The 22,017-nt window shown below is 43.6% G+C and overlaps 1 protein-coding gene across 2 annotated transcripts in view; it reads right to left on the bottom strand.

Annotated features, from left to right (window-relative positions):
• Positions 1-22,017, bottom strand: part of LOC124612436 (colorectal mutant cancer protein) — a 602,106-nt gene that overhangs the window by 239,728 nt on the left and 340,361 nt on the right. The window lies entirely within an intron of this gene.

Raw genomic sequence — 22,017 nt, forward strand, 5'->3', positions numbered from 1 at the left:
AGCCGGCAGTTATTGCTTCAGTATTACCTGTTATTTTGGCCCTCGACAGATGTATACACTATCCACTGCAAATAAATGTTTCGATTAGTTTTGGCTCTGAAACAATGCCAGCTAGAAGTTCGACACAATTTACTCGATCGTTTCCTACTTTGTATGCCAAAGTACGGCAGAAACGTTGAACTATTGCATACAATGACATATATCGTGTTCTCAGTTCCTACACATATAAACACTGTGACTGAACCAGAGGTACGCCGGCCGGTGTGGCCGTGCGGTTAAAGGCGCTTCAGTCTGGAACCGCGTGACCACTACGGTCGCAGGTTCGAATCCTGCCTCGGGCATGGATGTGTGTGATGTCCTTAGGTTAGTTAGGTTTAATTAGTTCTAAGTTCTAGGCGACTGATGACCTCAGAAGTTGTCGCATAGTGCTCAGAGCCATTTGAACCATTTTTTGAACCAGAGGTACTTCGTAGATTACTAAATACAACAGATCACAAACACCAGTCATTAATCGTAATCTCGAAAACAGTTAGTGCGCGTGCGCGATTGTTGGGTCTTACCGAGAATTCCCCATACGCCAGCATTTAAACGCTGTCAAAGCGGAGGCAACAGAGTGACCAAACGGCAGAACTAACGAATCTGAACGTTTATGGTTACTAACGACTGCGACTGTTTGCGATAAACTGTATCTAATGGCCTTAAGCAGCTAGAGATTTCAGTTCATTTTGTGCCTTAGAGGAAACAATGTTAACACCGTTGTCGAAAGCTAGACATATGTTTAAAAATCACGTAAAACAGTTTTTACCAATATTATTACCTGATGCCCAAAAACGTTCATGCGACCCCCACTTTGGGATGCCGTGTTCTAGAGAAAACGTGTCATTCTCATAGAGTGAGTTTCAGTTGCTTTATTAGCAAGGGAATAACGAAATTTTAACGAATTTGATAAACTTAACCGAGCAGTAACGGTGTTTGCCGGACTTCAAATGGAGGACGCCGCAAGCGGTATATGATGACGTTCTACGTAATGACATCGTCAGTTCCGGCACTGGGCCAAGCCGCAACGAATTAACGTTAGCACACCACCGTGGACGTCTATAAAATCGGATGGTGTTGTTCAAACAAAACTTTAACTGTTTTTTCCTTTTTAACGATAAATTTTCTTAAAATAACAATATGTGAATTTCGTGACAGCTTTCATTCTATGTATTGCTGAAGAGTAAACATCCGCACCTGATACACACAAATAAAATTCCAGCTGGTCGGAAACGGATCCTGCGTTGTGGAGTTTGATCTCGATTTCATTGAAACCAGAAGCGTAATGACCTAAGCCCTTTACAGGAGTTACTTCCAAATGTCCCAAAACTAGTACACCAAAAGTTCACAGCAATACCTGCAGTAGAATAGCTTTATCCTGTCCTCTCAAATCGTATCACAGGTCAATCTAGACTAATATTATGAAAGCCAAAGTAACTTTCTCTGTTATGCTTTCACGACTAAACCGCGGAACCGGATTTTCATAATATATTTATTTATTTGAAGAGTATAACACGAAATATGGAACTCTATCGGAAAGTTATTTGCCGGCCGGTGTGGCCGTGCGGTTCTAGGCGCTTCAGTCTGGAACCGCGTGACCGCTACGGTCGCAGGTTCGAATCCTGCCTCGGGCATGGATGTGTGTGAGGTCTTTAGGTTAGTTAGCTTTAATTAGTTCTACGTTCTAGGCGACTGATGACCTCTGAAGTTAAGTTGCATAGTGCTCAGAGCCATTTGAACCTTCTTTTTTTTAAGTTATTTACTTTTTGACTTTTGAGCTTTATCGTATTTGTGAAAATGCTTTTGTTGTTTAGTGTGTTCTACATAATAAGATTCAACGTAATGATTACTATGTTTGTACAGTCCTCTGCGTACTTGATCGATACTCCCATACTAATATCAGTCACAAACCCGCTACGCTTTAGTCGCTGAGCGCCAAGCGTTTCTTTTAATTTCCTTGATTTCTTCAAATTTGCATGAACAGCTCGTGGTCATGCGGTTAGCGTTGCTGTTCCATGATCATGGGTTACAGGGTGCAATACCCTCCCAGGTTGGTTTTTTTTCTGCTCGCATCTGGATGTGTGCGTTATCCTCCTCATCATTTTATCATCATTGATGTGCAAATCACCGAAGTGGCGTGAAATAAAAAGGTTGCCACAAAGCTCCCGATCTTTCCAACCGAGGTCTCCCGGTCAATAAAGCCATACTCACATTACATTTCATTTCATTTCACTTTAATGATACGCGAGCGCACCAGATGCTAACAGATAGAATACAATGTTTATAAAATCAACATGCTTAATCCATGCCAATACAAAGTTCCAAACTAAGTTAGTATGTCGATGCATTAGCTTCATATTTAACAATCATATACAACCGTTCGCTCGACGAAAGAACCGTACCCAAAGACTGGAAAGTTGCATAGGTCACACCAATAGTCAAGACAGGTAGTAGGAGTAATCCACTAAATTACAGTCCCATATCGTTAACGTCGACATGCAGCAGGACTTTGGAACATTTATTGTGTTCAAACATTATGAATTAACTCGAAGAAAACTATTAACACACAGTCAACATGGGTTTAGAAAACATCGTTCCTGTGAAACACAACTAGCTCTTTATTCACATGAAGTGTTGAGTGCTACTGACAAGGGATTTCAGATCGATTGCGTATTTCTGGATTTCCGGAAGGCTTTTGACAGTGTACCCCACAAGCGGCTCGTCGTGAAATTGCGTGCTTATGGAATGTCGTCTCAGTTATGTGACTGGATTTGGGATTTCCTGATAGAGAGGTCACAGTTCGTGGTAACTGCCGGAAAGTCATCGAGTAAAACTGAAGTGTTTTCTGCCGTTCCCCAAGGTAGTGTCATAGGCCCTTTGTTGTTCCTTATCTACATAAACAATTTGGGAGACAATCTGAGCAGCCTTCTTAGGTTGTTTGCAGATGACGCTGTCGTTTATCGACTAATAAAGTCATCAGAAGATCAAAACAAATTGCAAAACGATTTACAAAAGATATCTGAATGGTGCGAAAATTGGCAGTTGACCCTAAATAACGAAAAGTGAGAGATCATCCACATGATTGCTAAAAGGAATCCGTTAGGGTTACACGATAAATCAGTCTAATCTAAAAGCCGTAAATTCAACTAAATACCGAGGTATTACAATTACGAACAACTTAAATTGGGAGGAACACAAAAAAAATGTTGTGGGGAAGGCTAATGAGAGAGTGCGTTTTATTGACAGGACACTTAGAAAATGTAACAGATCTACTAAGGAGACTGCCTACACTACGCTTGTCCGTCCTCTTTTAGAATACTGCTGCGCGGTGTGGGATTCCTACCAGATACGACTGACGGAGTACATCGAAAATGTTCAAAGAAGTGCAGCACGTTTTGTACTATCGCGAAATAAGAGAGAAAGTGTCACAGAAATGATACAGGATTTGGGCTGGACATCATTAAAACAAAGGCGTTTTTCGTTGCGACGGAATCTTCTTACGAAATTCCAGTCACCAGCTTTCTCCTCTGAATGCGAAAATATTTTGTTGACGCCGACCTACATTGCGAAAAACGACCACCACGATAAAATAAGGGAAATCAGAGCTCGTACGGAAAGATATAGGTGTTCGTTCTTTCCGTGCGCTATACGAGATTGGAATAATAGAGAATTGTGTAGGTGGTTCGACGAACCCTCTGCCAGGCACTTAAACGTGATTTGCAGAGTATCCATGTTGATGTAGATTATAAATGCGAAAGTAATTCTGTCTTTTGCGTTTCCATAACTAAACCTCTAAACCGACCACGGAATCCGGCGTGAGACAGCTTGAACCCTGATGAAGAAGATGGGCTTCTTTACGAAGAGTGTATTACAAGATGTTTATTGGTTTGAAGAATATTACGCAAACTAAGGAAAAATATTTACTCTTTGAAAAAAGCTACTTACTCTTTCACTTTTGCACTGTATCATATTTGTGAAAATGCTTTAAGGGATGATTTGTTCTAAGTAATACGATTCAACGTAATCAATACAATGCTTATTCAATACTCAGCGTGTTTAATCAATGTTTCCATACCAATGCCAGTAGTATTAATTGTTAAAGTAAAACGCTCTGCTACGTTTTCACGACTCTACCGCTGAACCGATTCCGGTGGTATTTGGAGTGGAGACAGCTTGAATGCTGAGGAAGATGATGGGCTACTTTAGAAAGTTGTATCTTTCTGAGTATTATTGCCTCAACTACGTAATCTTGTGATATGATACCCAGTGACTCCATATTTCCTGGCATAAACAAACCATTGCTTGGCAGGTATTTTCAGCACGACAATATGACTATGAAGGCGGAACTTTTGCTGAGCAGCGAAAATGCCTACTTCTACGACCAAGATGCCCGCCAAGTCTTCCAACGTTGGGAAAACGATCTCCCACTGAATGGTAAGTATGAAGAGAAGGATTGATGACGTCACCATGTTTCACAGAAGCAGTTTGATTTATTCGATGTGAGAAATAAAACCTTATGACTCTCCCTGGCAGGAGCTAGGCGTAGCTCCCTCTATCGACACCCCACCTGGCCGCCACTGTGATGGCGAGTAGTTTGCAGTGAGTGCCCACGGCCGCAGCTTCTGGCTAGTCGGCACTAACTTCGTTAGGCGCCGCCCCAGGTAGAACGTGGCGTCACAGTAACCAGTTTGGGCAACGCCAAGCGACGCGACGAAGCTTCTGGTGCGCACCCTCAATGAATCTGTGTTAACTAGCCGCCGGCCGCGGTAAGCGCATTACACACTCGCCGCGTAGCGGAGTTTAGCGAGGCCGCTCTAAATTATGAACTTGAAAAACCAGCACCACACGCCCCGGCGGTGATTAAGTGCAGCGTTCTGCGGGACAGTATGAAAATTTATCGAGCGCTGTGATAACCGACTGCAGAACAGCAAATGTGGTGTTGTTTACACCAATTACTTTACAGCCGTGTTGCGACTCGGGAGCAATATCACAATGAAATATTCATTTCTGCTTAATAAACGGGACAATATCCAGGAAAAATTAAATGAACGTCCTTTGGTTACTTCCAGAACGAATTTTCACTCTGCAGCGGAATGCACATTGTTTTTTAAACTTCCTCGCCGATAAAAACTGTGTACCACATTGGGACTCCAACGCGTAATCTCGCCTTCGCGGGCGAATGCTCTACCGACAGATTAGGTTTCAAAAACAATATACACTCCCTTACAGAGTGTAAATTCCCCTAAGCTGTGTTCGAGCCATTACTCCGCAATTGCCTTTCTTCCCGCTGTGCTAGTCCAGCAAGGTATTTCGCGTACTTCTGGGTAGTTTCGGATGCAGGAGAGGTACTGGTAGAAATAAAATGTGAGGGCACTCGTGAGTTGCGCTTGGATAGCTCAGTTAGTAACATCATTACTCGTGAAAGAATGGGTTTCGAGTTCGAGTCCTGATCCGCCAGATAGTTTTAACCTGCCTGGAAGTTTCGTCTTCTGGTTACATTAAACCTGGGGAATAGACAGGCGTCAAAGGCACTACAACCAACATGGTAGAGAATACCGCCACGACATTTTGCAAACCCAAAATACTTGGGTGTCACATTATACAGAGCATTCACTTACAGGAAGTAATGAATGATCACGAAGCATAAAGCAACTGCTCTCCCAGTTTTTACCTCACACTACAAATGCTCGATATGGGCACAGTTTCTGACGTAGCAAACGTCAGTCTTGCGTGTGGACGCGTGTGCTTGCGTGCTACCGACAGCAGCCCACTTTGGAAATCTCTTCCAGGCGCGAACCAATTCCATGTGACAACATGGCGCAGCCGATTTGTCTACATTTTATGAAACGTCTGCCCCTAGCGTACTACCAAAATGGGATGCACCATCCACTGATATGTGTCATTTTTCTCTATATCTTGTTGCTTTCGCTCAGTCGTCTTCGGAATTCCCGACATACTTACGAGAAAACAGCGTAAGTGCCAATTTCCTGCGTTACATCGCGGGGTGTCTTATGAAATGTGAGAAGGGGGCACTGTGGATGGTTATCGCCTGTCATATCATTCCACTTCCATTTATCATCCACAACAATACTGCATAATTATTCATCAAAATCAAAGACTCGGGTGTCAATTCGGACAATGTTCTGTAGAGGTTCGTTTCCACCTTGACTGCAGGAAAACGTCGAAACTACCGGCTGTGCCAAGGAATCGGCATACTTTCCCGCGAAGAGCTTGACAACCAAAAAATCCCTTTTGTATATTATACAACATATAAAATAATATTTTTAATTTTTTGTTCGCAAAAATACATCAGCTATACAATCGTCTGCAGATCTATTTTGCTTAAGATTCTGTGTTTACATACACCGCAGAATACAAAGCCATCATCTGGAAGTGTTTCTCGAAACATACTCATTAATCAGCCAAGCTGCTGGTTATAAGAACGAAGTTACAAACGAGATCTGAACCGTGTTTATTAAGAGGTGTACCTCTGAGTACAAAGTTGACATATCCTCATTATGAAATCCAACACATCAACAGTAAAAATATAAAATTTGCTCAAAGCATGCATGTCACCATTTGAAATCATCGAGACCCTAACAGTTGTGTGTAAATGGCATTTTAAACATTAAGAAAGGCTCTACTGTTTTTCATAATACATCGAAAAGAAAAATAGACAGTACCGCTGTTCTATTTAGAGACGGCGAAAAGAAATCCACTAAAATGGAAATAAACAAAGTAAGAGCATATGGACTATCAGACCAATTGTGTGATTGGATTGAAGAGTTTCTAGATAACAGAACGCAGCATGTCATTCTCAATGGAGAGAAGTCTCCCGAAGTAAGAGTGATTTCAGGTGTGCCACATGGGAGTGTCGTAAGACCGTTGCTATTCACAATATACATAAATCACCTTGTGGATGACATCGGATGTTCACTGAGGCTTTTTGCGGATGATGCTGTAGTATATCGAGATTGTAACAATGGAAAATTGTACTGAAATGCAGGAGGATCTGCAGCGAATTGACGCATGGTGCAGGGAATAGCAATTGAATCTCAATGTAGACAAGTGTAATGTGCTGCGAATACAAAGAAAGAAAGATCCTTTATCATTTAGCTACAAAATAGCAGGTCAGCAACTGGAAGCAGTTAATTCCATAAATTATCTGGGAGTAGGCGTTAGGAGTGATTTAAAATGGAATGATCATATAAAGATGATTGTCGGTAAAGCAGATCCCAGACTGAGATTCATTGCAAGAATCCTAAGGAAATGCAATCCGAAAACAAAGGAAGTAGGTTACAGTACACTTGTTCGTCCACTGCTTGAATACTGCTCACCAGTGTGGAATCCGCACCAGATAGGGTTGATAGAAGAGATAGAGAAGATCCAACGGAGAGCAGCGCGCTTCGTTACAGGATCATTTAGTAATCGCGAAAACGTTACAGAGATGATAGATAAACTCCAGTGGAAGACTCTGCAGGAGAGACGCTCAGTAGCTCGGTACGGGCTTTTGTTGAAGTTTCGAGAACATATCTTCATCGAGGAGTCAAGCAGTATATTGCTCCCTCCTACGTATATCTCGCGAAGAGACCATGAGGAAGAAATCAGAGAGATTAGAGCCCACAGAGAGGCATACCGACAATGTTTTTTCCTTCCACGAACAGCCGGCCGGGGTGGCCGAGCGGTTTTTAGGCGCTACAGTCTGGAACCGCGTGACCGCTACCGTCGCAGTTTCGAATCCTGCCTCGGGCATGGATGTGTGTGATGTCCTTAGGGTAGTTAGGTTTAAGTAGTTCTAAGTCTAGGGGACTGATGACATTACATGTTAAGTCCCGTAGTGCTTAGAGCCATTTGAACGTTATTACTGCGATCAAAACAATTCAAAAATTTTATAAAATTTTGTTATAAGTTTTAGAAATACATCAGACCACTTATCTTCGTAAACTATTTCTGTATTTCTTCATGAAGCTATTGTGTTTCGCATCGCCCTCGATAATGTTAAAGTCAAGATTTAATTGAATCACAAATAATCATTTCCAGAAATGCATGAGAATTCATTTGTTGTTGTTGTGGTCTTTAGTCCTGAGACTGGTTTGATGCAGCTCTCCATGCTACTCTATGCTCCGCAAGCTTCTTCATCTCCCGGTAACTACTGCAACCTACATCCTCCTGAATCTGCTTAGTGTATTCATCTCTTGGTCTCCCTCTACGATTTTTACCCTCCACGCTGTCCTCCAATACTAAATTGGTGATTCCTTGATGCCTCAGAACGTGTCCTACCAACCGATCCCTTCTTCTAGTCGTGCCACAAACTCCTCTTCTCCCGCATTCCATTCAACACCTCCTCATTAGTTAGTGATCTACCCATCTAATCTTCAGTATTCTTCTGTAGTACCACATTTTAAAAGCTTCTATTCTCTTCTTGTCCAAACTATTTATCGTCCATGTTTCACTTCCATATATGGCAACACTCCATACAAATACTTTCAGAAAGGACTTCCTGACACTTAAATCTATTCTCAGTAATGAATGAAATACCTGTAGTATGAACCCAGAGACGAGCAAGTAACGAAGGCTCGCCCCTACTACCCTGTCGATGTCTACGCACAAGACAGACAAGGATGGAGAGTTGCATCAGACCGGTCTTCGGAGTAATAACAACCTACTTCGGACAATAGGTACTTCTTCTAACTGGTTTATCACGCGCCGCTCAAAGAAACATCACTTCCTTTGTTGCTTAATAGGTGCTCTAAGGAAAGCAAGCAGATATATGTTTAAAAGGTTTAAAAGCGCGTGGCGGACTCAAATATTTGTGTTGCGTGAGTGACGGAGAGTGAGAGGCCAGCTGTGGTGGAAGCGCTCACCGAGGCGGCAGTAACAGCTAGCACGTGCAGGACACGCGTGCGTGACGTGACGCGGCGGGTCGGCTCCGGAATGTGGGACAAGTGCTGCGCCCGCTCGCGTGCGCCACGCACCACCGCAACTCCGCTCGGAAGGGGCTAATTCTGAACGGCCCTACTCACGGCGCAGTCAAATAACTTTGCGGCTTCAAACTTCGCCGGCGTAAGCGGCGCGTCGGAGGTCTCTCTTGCCAAGTAGTATTTACTTGTTCAAGCTCCACGACATTTCTCTGGCGCATCATCCGGGGCTTATTTGAAAAGAGCCGTTTGCTTGAACATGGTGGCGCCAAAATAACGCATGAATTTCAAATTACTATGACTACTATTCAGATAACATTATAAAATGTATTTACACCAATAAAACCTATAAGTTACCGATTTTAAGAATTCAATTATTTTTAAAAGATAACTTCGGAGAATGGCGTCCTCCTTTGGGTACACACATTAAGTTTTTCTTCGTAATGTATATATGCAGACTGATGCGACGAATGAAAATGTGTGCCTAGATCGGGATTGGAAGCCAGGTATCCTGCTCACCAGGCTAGTGCACTGGCCAATACGATACCCCTGCACAGTGGCTTTGCACAACTGCGCGGACTATACTAACGCTCCTCCCTCCTCAATCTACATTCCCGTTCACCCTGAACTACAACAGCATAGCAGAGGTTCTCCAGCTGTATTGGAACAGCCCCACAGCGCCGGACGAAACGGTACAGGATGGTTATAACTAAACCTTCTCTACTTGGACCAATGTAGAAGCAGAACTATTTGCCGTATGGGTACTCAACTTCATATACACTACTGGCATTAAAATTGCTACACCACGAAGATGACGTGCTACAGACGCGGAATTTAACCGACAGGAAGCAGATGCTGTGATATGCAAATGATTAGCTTTTCACAGCATTCACACAAGGTTGGCGCCGGTGGCGACACCTACAACGTGCTGACATGAGGAAAGTTTCCGACCGATTTCTCATACACAAACAGCAGTTGACCGGCGTTGCCTGGTGAAACGTTGTTGTGATGCCTCGTGTAAGGAGGAGAAATGCGTACCATCTCGTTTCCCACTTTGATAAAGGTCGGATTGCAGCCTATCGCGATTGCGGTTTATCTTATCGCGACATTGCTTCTCGTGTTGGCCGAGATACAGTGACTGTTAGCAGAATGTGGAATCGGTGGATTCAGGAGGGTAATACGGAAGGCCGTGCTGGATCCCAACGGCCTCGTATCACTAGAAGTCGAGATGACAAGCATCTTATCCGCATGGCTGTAACGGATCGTGCAGCCACGTCTCGATCCCCGAGTCAGCAGATGGGGAAGTTTGCAAGACAACAACCATCTGCACGAACAGTTAGACGACGTCTGCAGCAGAATGGACTATCAGCTCGGAGACCATGGCTGCGGTTACCCTTGACGCTGCATCACAGACAGGAGCGCCCGCGATGGTGTACTCAACGACGAACCTGGGTGCACGAATGGCAAAACGTCATTTTTTCGGATCAATCTAGGTTCTGTTCACAGCATCATGATGGTCGCATCCGTGTTTGGCGACATCGCGATGAACGCACATTGGAAGCATGTATTCGTCATCGCCATACTGGCGTATCACCCGGCGTGATGGTATGGGGTGCCATTGGTTATACGTCTCGGTCACCTCTTGTTCGCATTGACGGTACTTTGAACAGTGGACGTTACGTTTCAGATGTGTTACGACCCGTGGCTCTATCATTCATTCGATCTCTGCGAAACCCTACATTTCAGCAGGACAATGCACGACCGCATGTTGCAGGTCCTGTGCGGGCCTTTCTGGATACAGAAAATGTTCGACTGCTGCCCTGGCCAGCACATTCTCCAGATCTCTCACCAACTGAAAATGTCTGGTCAATGGTATCCGAGCAACTGGCTCGTCACAATACGCCCGTCACTACTCTTGATGAACTGTGGTATCGTGTTGAAGCTGCATGGGCAGCTGTACCTGTACACGCCATCCAAGCTCTGTTTGACTCAATGCCCAGACGTATCAAGGCCGTTATTACGGCCAGAGGTGGTTGTTCTGGGTACTGATTTCTCAGATGTATGCACCAAAATTGCGTGAAAATGTACTCACATGTCAGTTCTAGTACAATATATTTGTCCAATGAATACCCGTTTATCATCTGCATTTCTTCTTGGTGGAGCAATTTTAATGGCCAGTAGTGTATATGGTGAATCACCTGAACTTACACCACAAATATTGCGGAAATGATAAGTTGCTACTGAGGTGCAGTTGGTTGGTTGGTTGGTTTGGGGAAGGAGACCAGACAGCGTGGTCATCGGTCTCATCGGATTAGGGAAGGATGGGGAAGGAAGTCGGCCGTGCCCTTTCAGAGGAACCATCCCGGCATTTGCCTGGAGTGATTTAGGGAAATCACGGAAAACCTAAATCAGGATGGCCGGACGCGGGATTGAACCATCGACCTTCCGAATGCGAGTCCAGTGTCTAACCACTGCGCCACCTCGCTCGGTGAGGTGCAGTTTTCACAGGACGCGTTGGTAGGCAGGAGCTCGTATTGTTAGTCAGTCAACACACTGTAATAACACTTAGAAAGTGTTTAAATGGAAATATTCCAACTGGCATTAACAAACTAAAAGTAGGCTAAATTATATAACGTCACTGGTTTTTGTTGCAGGAGTCTAGTGCGAGTCATTTACGATATATCGTATTTTGAAAAGTTCCCACAACTGACTGAACGAGGTTAGCGGCAATAAACTTTGCGTTTCATATGACTTCTTAAGAAAAAATTTAGCAAACTGACATATCAGGCGAGCGAGCAACTTAGTGGAGATCGCCGGAACGTGAGATTAAGTGTTGAGGAAACATTTCTCGAACCGTATGGGCTGTAGCTCCATCTTGTTGAAACCACGTGTCTGTCACATTGCTCTCCAAAGCCTCATGTTACGGCCGCAAAAAATTTCATAGCATTGCAAAATCATAACTTACTGTTACAATAGCGCCGCCTTCTTAAAAAAGGCGATCCCCATTTGGAAACTCCGCACCAGGCGCTTACTTTAGCACTGTACCGTGGTTTATCATGCAACACTTTTGAGTAATCTGCTGTGCAACAGCGACAGCTTTGCTTATCTATAAAATCGTCCACGTGAAAATGAGCTTCGTCGTTTATCATCAACTAAACGACATCAGAAGCAATAACATCAAGCATTCTTTCACAGGTAAGTCTCCGTTTGTCAAAATCACGTTCGTGAAGTTACTGGACAATTATAATTTTATAAGGATCGAATTGTAACTCACAGTTCCGGATACGCTGCAGAGAGTGACGAGACGTGCCCACTCTCGGAGCACGCCACCTTGTGGAGCTACGAGGACTTTAAAGAGCAGCCGCTCATACTCTATCGATATTTTTTGGTGTTCGCGCCGTAAGAGGACGACCAGTCGATTTTTTCTTCGTAGCTGATACAATTTTACGAAAAGAGTTAACCCAATTATGTATAGTGTTGCGATGAGGCATCGAAGCATTACGTTCAGCATTGAACTGTGTATGAAAAAGCCGTTGAACACTGATAACAGATTCACTACTTTCTGAATAATGTTCAGCAGTGAAAATACGAAGCTGAACGGTTCATTGCGCCATTGTTACTGAAACTGGACGCTCTACCCAAAAGAATAACAGTGCTCGGGGGTGACTGACCTTTCCCCTCCACTTTCACTACGCAACTCAAATCCAGGAGTTCATTTCACCACCCTGTACATAAATGGTTGCAGGTCAAAAAATTTTGAACGCATGCAGCGCCATCTATGATGGCTGGTCATGAAGTCTTAATCATTACATCGAATGAATAAAATTACGTAATTAAACTTTTATTTGCTTTGAACGTACATGCCTGCAGTTCAGGAATACGTTGAAATTCCCACGGTGCAGTATCGCAGCACGCCATCAGAACAACCAAAACGAACTGGCGCAGCCCCTTGGTTAAGCTGAATATCGTGCAGTAATTCGTGAAAGTGTAAAACGGCGCAACAATTTATGATAAACTTGTGGAACTGCATGGCACCTGTAGGCCTCATGACCGAATCATGAAGGCTGCCAGAAAAAAAAGATAAATCATTTAAGTATGAATATTAACTGTAAGCCTTGTTCAACGTAAGTAGAGGAATACAGTGCAAGCCGCTTTCGTCAGTCCAAGAAGAGGTTATAAGCATTGAGAAACCGCTGATTTACGTCCACTGACTGCGAACTGAAGGAAAAAACAATGCTGTCACGTCCGTTCTGTAAGCAAATAGCCCCAAACGCCAAGCAGGGCAGAGTTTGAAAGTTCAGGAGTCCCAGCGAAGAGCTGAGTCCAGCTACCAGAAGAGTTCCAGCCTCGGATGATCGACAGCATACAGCAAATCATATATAAGTGAGCATTATCTTCCGTTAAGCTTGTACACTGAGAAGAACTTACAAAACTTATCTGCATCTACCTCTCGACTAATGTTATTGGTTTTCATTGTACATTTGTCTACATGTACCTCTGCCTGTTCGTCACTTTCATTGTGACGAGTAATGGGATCTAAGTGTTCGATTAGAACAACAGAATCTGAAACTTCCATGGTTCATGGTCTGTAGTACCGTAAGTTACAGTGTATAGCCTAATCTTAATAAAGTTATACGTCATGGTGGCTAATTGTTCCGATAGAAAATTCTAGTAAGAGTCATCGATGTTTTTACAAACCAGAGTCTGCGCTCGTCTGCATGTTCATTGCAAACACGTGAAGGAGTAATAAAAGTAGACCAGTAAGCCATCTCACAGTCTCTTTTCCCTGCCATCAACATATCCACCTCCTTAGCCTAACATCCGAGTCACTCTGCATTGTATGCAACCACAGACATGAAATATTTCAGCTTGACTCCGTCGCCGTTTCACTTCTGTACCCAGCCGCTCGCGTACTACGAAACGAATGACCAAACATCCCACATCACCTCTGATCTAAGCGTGAGCGTCTAATTCAGTGTGTTGCGACCCACGTCGGTTTACGACATAACAATACACTACAACTTGAAACTGTGGTTAGATGGAACGGGCGCTTCCACTGTGGTGAAACAAATCTGAGAGACGAAAAAAGAAATTGCAGCCAGTCTCTCTCAGAAGAACAGAAATTTTGTGAGAACTGCTTCTGCTCGGTACTCGAAAACTCAGTGGAAGTGAAGTGAAAATCTGCCATGGATTAGTTTTCAACATCTTGCGCGCATTTTGAACATGACAAAGAACGCCGCCCTTTGGACTGCACGACTGCTCACAATCATTCAGAAATCCTTCCGAACCGCGTGGTCGTAGGCGGATTGTCACAGTTCGCTCGGATCCCCCCCGTCAGAGTTTCGAGTCCTCCTTCAGATATGGGTGTGTGTATTGTCCATGGCGTAAGTTAGTTTAAGTTAGACTAAGTAGTGTGTAAGCTTAGGGACCGATGACCTCAGCAGTTTGGTTCCATAAGATCTTACCACAAATTTCCAGATCTTACCGACATAGACGGCAGTGGAAATGTTGCAGCAATGTCAGCCCGACCCAGATGATTTCCTCAGCTGCTTAATTACGATGAATTTGTGGCGGTTGTAGTACTGTGATGCTGCAACATAGAAGCAAAGTAAGAATCGAAAACATGTGGATTCGTCACCGCCGAAAAGTGGAGTGACATCATCATGGGGCAAGGTGATACTGAGCGTTGTTTTGTACTGTCATGGTTGGGGTGTTAAAAGGTTACGCTCCTAAGGGAAAGCTGTCGTGGGAGTACACTACCACACTCTCCTGACGAGGTTACCGGAGGCTGTCAAGACGAAGCGTTGCGGTAAGTTGTCAAAGGGGATGTTTTTCGTATACGACAACGTCGCAGTTAATTCCTACAGGGCGTAACCAGATATGCAGCTTCTTCGGTCAATCAAATTTTGCCTCACCCCCCGTATTGTTTTGACGCGGCACCCAGTGAACTCATCATTTTTTCTCGAATAAAGGGATCACTGCGTGGCAGGCATTTCCAGAATGACAAGTCGAGTTTTGGGACGAACAGCGAAAATGCAGGCTTCTCCACGTAAGATATTCACCAAGTGATCTGTTGTTGGGAAAAATGTTACGCACTGAAAGGTGAATACGCAAATGAAGCCTAACACCATCAGCAACCTTCATGGTCGTAGCTTGATTTGATGACAAACGATTTGGTGATAAGTGAAACTTTATTACTACCACTCGTATTGATTGTTAACAAAGCCACAGGCCACTTTGTTCTGATTCAGTAGTCGTCTGACTGTGGGCGAAAGTAAACAACAATGACTTCGAAAAGCGTTGCTTCCGCCACTTGTTCAAAATGGTTCAAATGGCTCTAAGCACTATGAGACTTAACATCTGAGGTCATCAGTCCCCTAGACTTAGAAGTACTTATAACTAACTAACCTAAGGACATCACACACGGCCTTGCCCGAAGCTGGATTCGAACCTGCGACCGTAGCAGCAGCGCGGTTCCGGACTGAAGCGCCTAGAACCCGCCGGCCACAATGGCCGGTCCGCCACTTGTTACGTGCATCTAGCGATTCAATTTTTGTCTGGGCAAGGCTCTAAAGCAATTCAAACTTATCAGGTGAGCCGAACAATAATAAGTAAAGAAAAGGTTAGACAGTGGTAGCGAAAACAGTGCGTAAGTGAAATGTTTGTTTACAATTGGCACAGCGGGGCAGGCGATTGTGGGCCGGTTTGCTGCATAATCCTTGAACATATTCTCAGTTCGAACATATTAAATTTTCTTCAGACTGAGAAGCTTATATCCACGAATCAGCATGGTATTAAAAAGCATCGCTCGTGCGACACTCAGTCTGCCCTTTCCTCACATGATTTATGTGAATTGTGGGTGAAGGGCTGCAGGCAAATTCCATATTTCTACATTTCCGGAAAGCATTTGATACGGCGGCCCGTTGCAAGCTGTTAACTAAGGTACGAGCATATGGAATAAGCTCACATATATGTGAGTGGCTCGAAGACTTAAAAATAATAGAACCTAGTATGTTGCCCTCGACGGTGAGTGTTCATCAGAGACATATTTATCGTCAGGAGTACTCAAGGAGAGTGTGATAGGACCGCTGTTGTTCTCTATATACATAAATGATTTGGCGGACAGGCGGCGTAGACAAAATTTCCAGTTAGTGTGATGAATGGCAGATAGCCCTCAAAGTGGAAAAATGTAAGTTAATGCGGATGAGTGGAAGACCAAACCTGTAATATTCGGATACAGTATTAGCAGTGTCCTGCTTGACACAGTCACGTCGTTTAAACATCTGGGCGACACGTTGCGAAACGATATGAGATGGAACGGGAATCTGAGAATTGTGGAAGGGAAAGCGACTGATCTACTTCGGTTTATTGTGAGAATTTTAGCCGGACGCGGTGGTCTAGCGGTTCTAGGCGCTCAGTCCGGAACCGCGCGACTGCTACGGTCGCAGGTTCGAATCCTGCCTCGGGCATGGATGTGTTTGATGTCCTTAGGTTAGTTAGGTTTAAGTAGTTCTAAGTTCTAGGGGACTGATGACCACAGATGTTAAGTCCCATAGTGCTCAGAGCCATTTGAACCATTTTTTTGAGAATTTTAGGGAAGAGTGGTTCACCTGCAAAGGAGACCGGATATATACTGAAGCGCCAAAAAAACTGGAATAGGCATGGGATATGCATGCGTATTCAAATACAGGGATATATAAACAAGCAGAATACGGCGCTGCGGTCAGCAACGCCTATATAAGACAACAAGTGTCTAGCGCAGTTGTTAGATCGGTTACTGCTGCTACAATGGCAGCTTATCAAGATTTAAGTGAATCTGAACGTGATTTTATAGTCGGTGCACGAGCGATGGGACGCAGCATCTCCGAGATATTGATAATGTGGGATTTTCCCGTACGACCATTTCACGAGTGTACCGTGCGTTACCACGAATGCGGTAAACCATCCAGGCCTGCAAGAATGGGACCAACGACGACTGAAGTGCAACCCTTCCGCAACTTGCTGCAGATTTCAGTGCTGGATCACTAACAAGTGTCAGCGTGCGAACCATTCAACGAAACATCATCGATATGGGCTTTCGGAGCCGAAGGCCCACTCGTGTACCCTCGATAACTGCACTTTACCCCTCGCCTGGGCCCATCAACACCGACACTGGACTACTGATGACAGGAAACATGTTGCCTGGTCGGACAAGTCAAGTTTCAAATTGTATCGAGCGGATGGACGTGTACGAGTGCGGAGACAACCTCATGAACGCATGGACACAGCATGTCAGCAGGGGACTGTTGAAGCTGGTGGAGGCTCTGTAATGGCGTGGGGCGAGTGAAGTTACAGTGATACGGGACCCCTGATACGTCTAGATACGACTCTGACAGGTGACACGTACTAAGCATCCTGTCTGATCACCTGCATCCTTTCATGTCCATTGTGGATTCCGACGGATTTGGGCAATTCCAGCAGAACAATGCGACACCCCAGACGTCCCGAATTGCTACAGAGTGGCTCCAGAAACACTCTTCCGAGTTTAAACACTTCCGCTGGCCACCAAACTCCCCAGACATGAACATTGTTGAGCGTATCTGGGATGCCTCGCAACGTGCTGTTTAGAAGATATCTCCACGCCCTAGTACTCCTACGACTTTGTGGACAGCCCTGCAGGATTCATGGCGTCAGTTACCTCCAGCACTACTTCAGACATCAGTCGAGTCCATGCCACGTCATGTTGCGGCACTTCTGCGTGCTCGCGGGTGCCCAGCACGATATTAGGCAGGTGTACCAGTTTATTTGGCTCTTCAGTGTAGGACGCTGGTGCGACCTATTCTTCAGTACTGCTCCAATGTTTGGGATCCGTACCACGCCAATGTGAAGCAAGCAGTTCAGAGGTGTGCTGCTGGATTTGTTACCGGTACCTTCGAACAGTATGTGAGTGTTACGGAGATGCTTCAGGAACTCAAATGGAATCCTTAGAGGTAAGGCGACGTTCCTTTCGAGAAACACTATTGAGAAAATTTAGAGAATAGGCATTTGAAGCTGACTGCAGAATGATTCTACTGCGCGTTAAGGACCACGAATGTAAGATACGACCAATCAGGCCTCATACGGATGCATATAGACAATCGTTTTTTCCTCGCTCAATTTGCGAGTGGATCAGGAAAGGAAATGACTAGTAGTGGTACAGGTTACCCTCCGCCACGTACTGTACGGTGGCTTGCGGAGTATCTATGTAGGTTAGTAAAAAAAACTAGTTTTTATCCTCTAATCATTTCATTTCTTTTTTCTATCAAAGTAGTCTCCTAGCTTTCAGTCACATTTTCCTTAGTAGCCACAGTAATACGTTCGCCGAAAAAAGCCAATCCTATGTTTGTTTCTGACAGATACCAAAGGTGTGTCTTAGCGAATATGAGAGTGGTTTTTTTTTTTTTTTTTTTTTTTTACGTCTGCATCTGGGTAGGTGCTCAGAAGCTGTAGCATATCCAAGTCATTCTTTGGAGTACGTCGACTTAACGATGGCCTCGTGCCACAGGCGGACATACATATATGAGGTTAACAAAATGTGAAACCCCTTCCATTCCTTTCAATTCTTGTTGAGGAATATTCAACTGCATAGTGAAGAGGAAGATTTTAAGTACATATACTGCCGTTGCAATCCACCTTAACTGACGCTAACTTAAGTCGTTTTTAGACCAGCCTCCTAAGTACAGGAGTAAGACTTTGTAGTCTTCATTTCGATGACTGTCGTCTTTTACGACAATTTTGGATGTGGTTAACCACATCCACTCGTTCTTCTACAAAGCCTTGACGGAACTATCCTCATCCAGCACTGTCGTATTTGACTTCCTGTCAAGTGTACACGCTTAACAAAGAATATTTATCACAAATAGTGCACTGAAACTTTAGATTGTTCGGTGAGACAGAAAGATTCCATGAACTACTATATAAAGGGAAAGAAAAATGGTTAAAATGGCTCTGAGCACTATGGGACTTAACATCTATGGTCATCAGTCCCCTAGAACTTAGGACTACTTAAACCTAACTAACCTAAGGACAGCACACAACACCCAGTCATCACTATAAAGGAAAGACTGCACGTTATCTTTGTCTAATCGCTTCTGTTTTTGATCTCGTTGGTTAGCTCTTGCCTTGCGCTCGTGTGCAGTTCCATGTATAGAGGCTTGCTCCATATTCATGTGCGCTGAAGTACCGTTAAATAATAATTATCAACGTTGAATTCTAAAAATTCCTTCTTGCTGTGAGATGGAAAGATTTCCCTCTCTTTACCATTTACCATGTGCCCAAAGCTTTTTACGGGAGGAAGCTTTTGTGGTATTTTAATGTAATTCCCAAAAGTAGCTTATAATTCATTTTCTTTCATGTTTAGCGTTCTACATTCCGAACAATTTGCATTTAAAGTTATTTACGAAGTGCGATTTTCAGTTAACACAGTACGGTTATCTCTGATTGTTGAAAATTTATCTTTCCGTAAAACCACATTAGCAGAAGCTTGCATTAACTTTGGCTTGAGCCTGACGAAGTAACATTTCAGAATTACAAGAATTTTCAATTTATTTCGATTCAGAAAGAAAAATATTTACTATCCATATCAGAGATAATTTTTTGCAGCACTAAATATATCTATGATGTCAGAATAATAATTCCTAACATCAAGATATTTCCACTTTACGTAAAGTACATATTTTTGAAGTGCAATTTCCATTCTGAATGTAGGAAGAGCAGTTCATAATAATAAAGGGTATTTATTCTTGCTCCCCAATTAATTGTTTAGAGAGACGTTTTCTCAATTTACTGTAGAAAAATCAGGCAGGGTCTAGTTTAGGCACAAAATTAGCAAATACTTCTTTCATTATTTGTTCACGGGTTTTCGTCTGCATTCCCTTTCAATTCTGGTACATGACCCTTAGATCAATCTTGTATCAGATGCTGTAGTATTAAAAGAGATACCGACGATATTGTCACACAGCCCAAATCGATCCACTTACCAAATAACTACTGCAGCCATCTGCTCACCAGTGCCTTTCAGAGTAAGAGGTACGCCAAGTAAATGCTTGAAATCTTTGCCCGTCACTAGAACAGCAACTTTATCTTCGAACGTTTTGATAGTCCCTTGGGCAACTGAGGGCAACCGTTTAATATCCCAAGACAAGACCACATGAGGAAAATTTTGAAAAAATGACTCTTCGGTTTTCTTCATTTTACTTTTATAGATCGCCATGGCTCGGTAAATGTTAGCTGGAGTTACGGAATTTACTGAAATATCGTGGCCAAGGCACTTTGCAGTTACAATAAATGAAGTACTTGCTTCTCGAATAGAGAGAGCTGTTCTCGATACCAAGCAGAGACGAGTGTCTGATCAACAGGTTATAATCTAGGGATTGAATGCAATTTTTTATTTTTTGGAAGCGAAAACTCGCCCTCTTTGTTACTAGGTGCTTCTGATAATGATTAAGATAAGTCTTCCAGTATAACTGGCTTATTGATATTAACGACAGCTTCGTAAAATTTCTTCTTATATAAATCTTTTTTTCTTACTTTGTTCACTTAATTCTTATTTTCGTGGTTGAAACTTTGTCTACTCCACTCATTGATACCGAGCGAGGTGGCGACTGTTTAAATCGGCGTCCGGTCATCCAGTTTTAGGTTTTTCGTGATTTCCCTAAATCGCTCCAGGCAAATGCCGGGACGGTTCCTCTGAAAGAGCACGGCCGATTTCTTTCCCCATCCTTGACACAATCCGAGCTTGTGCTCCGTCTCTAATGACCTCGATGTCGACGGGACGTTAAACCCAATCTTTCTTCCACTCACTGATGAACTCATATGATCTCCTCCACGTGACCCATGAAATTCTTTATCTTCTTGCGGTATGCTGGTCATGTCAATCACATTTTGCCGGGAAATGCCAAATAACTCGACGGATCACCTTTCCAAATCAGCAGTTTCGTATTTGCTTTAACCGTTTTTCCCGATTTCTCTTTTACCGCAGGTTTTAGTATTCTTTGTACAGCTTCTGTATAACAGCACGGTTTGAAACTTCCTGGCAGATTAAAACTGTGTGCCGGACCGAGACTCGAACTCGGGATCTTTGCCTTTCGCGGGCAAGTGCTCTACCACCTGAGCTACCCAAGCACAATTCACGCCCCGTCCTCACAGCCTTACTTCTGCCAGTACGTCGTCTCCTACGTCATTCTGGAAACATCCCCCAGGCTGTGGCTAAGCCATGTCTCCGCAATATCCTATCTTTCAGGAGTGCTAGTTCTGCAAGGTTCGCAGGAGAGCTTCTGTAAAGTTTGGAAGGTAGGAGACGACGCACTGGCAGAAGTAAGGCTGTGAGGACGGGGCGTGAGTTGTGCTTGGGTAGCTCAGCTGGTAGAGCACTTGCCCGCGAAAGGCAAAAGTCCCGAGTTCGAGTCTCGGTCCGGCACACAGTTTTAATCTGCCAGGAAGTTTCATATCAGCGCACACTCCGCTGCAGAGTGAAAATCTCATTCTGGAAACAGCACGGTTGTTCTCCTCCGCTTTAAGACGGATATTGGTTTCCCTCCACACTTCCTACAGTTGAACACTGGTAGCTTTAGTAGCATCCAAAATTGTTTCTTTCATTTCCCTGTTATGGAAAATAAAAACTAAAAGTACTTGTTCCTTTGAAGGGAGCCGAGCTCTAAAAAACTCACCATTAAGCACCTTTTCTATCACCCAAATTCCTCTTTTGGTCCCCATTTTAAAGTTCAGTTACCTGCAAAAGATGAAAGAAAACACATGAGAAACACATCAGTGCAAAGCATATCAGTATTAGAAATTTCACTAGTTTGAGATAACAATGAACAATGTGCGTAACCCCTAAGTATCATCCAGTCTTCTTGAAACTTGGAATGTATATCTTTTACATCATTATTCAGGGAGTAAGCAAAATCATATAAAAATCACATCTCTACAAACATGAAATGTGCGAATATGCTGGTTCTGGATGTATACGGGTAGCCTGTGTCGTCTGCCTCGCCTTTTACAGTTTCTTATTTCCTTCTCAACATGTTTGAGAACCACTTTTACT

This window comes from Schistocerca americana, chromosome 1 (genome assembly GCF_021461395.2).
Source record: "Schistocerca americana isolate TAMUIC-IGC-003095 chromosome 1, iqSchAmer2.1, whole genome shotgun sequence".
NCBI lineage: Eukaryota > Metazoa > Arthropoda > Insecta > Orthoptera > Acrididae > Schistocerca > Schistocerca americana.